Source organism: Drosophila albomicans, unplaced genomic scaffold, assembly GCF_009650485.2.
Source record: "Drosophila albomicans strain 15112-1751.03 unplaced genomic scaffold, ASM965048v2 utg000119l_pilon, whole genome shotgun sequence".
In the NCBI taxonomy this organism is placed as follows: Eukaryota; Metazoa; Arthropoda; class Insecta; order Diptera; family Drosophilidae; genus Drosophila; species Drosophila albomicans.
In genome coordinates, this window is record NW_026263519.1 from 140,808 (window position 1) to 141,823 (window position 1,016).

Genomic DNA, 1,016 nt, shown 5'->3' on the forward strand with positions numbered 1-1,016 from the left:
CAAGTAGCTCATAAAAGTATGCCTTTTAGTTGTGAAAACAAGAAAAATGATTTAAATTAAATCATGCAATTGATATAAAAACAAAACAAACGAAATTCAATTTACCAGTTCTAAAAAAAAAAATGATCGGAAAAAAAGGTGTAGCGCTTTCGCATTGAATAAAAATTTACCAATTCGAAAACAAAGTTAAAATTTAAATGAAAGTAGAAAATGAAAGTGTAGTTTTGTTAAACACAAGTAATAAAAAAAATGAAAAAGTGTACTTCAAAACTAAAAGTAAAATTTGATTAGTAGCGCTTGTGTCTGAACGCAAATTAAAACAATGGTAACTAAAATCAAAGTATCAATTAAATCAAATTTAAAGCGACGCGTTACCACATTTAAAAGCAAATTATACGTACGATCGCAAATATAATAAAACTAAATCAATTTGTAAGAGTGCGATAAAAAAAAAGAAAAGAATGAAATTGTACAAGGAAAATATCAAAACAAGAGTGCGATTAGAAAAAAAAAAGAGGAATGAAATTGTAAAAGAAAAATATCAAAGAATTTGTTTAAATTAATTTATACTTTGTTGCTCCAAAGATTTATTGTATTCAATTCAAAAAATGTGCGGATGTGCTTATTGTGCAAAAATTATTTTTTTTTTTTTAAACACCTCGTCGTTTAGCCCGTTCCAGCACTTCGCCGGAGATCGATCACCGCCGCAGGAGTTCTGGGGGTAAGTTCTTTTAAGAAATACAAATATTGTATTCTTGCACATTACGCACATTAAAATTCACACAACTAAAAGAACTTAAAGAAAAGTTAAGTGAGAATAAAAGATTGATAAAAGTTGCGCAAAAAAATTAAGTCTTAATAAATAAAAAAATACAAAAATGAATTACAGCCGTTGAAAACAAAACAAATTATACGATTACTATTAAACAAATGAATATTAAACAATTAGGAAAAATAAATACGGCACAAAGTTAAAAAAAAATTCTGATACCATTTACAAAATAATTAGATTTAAA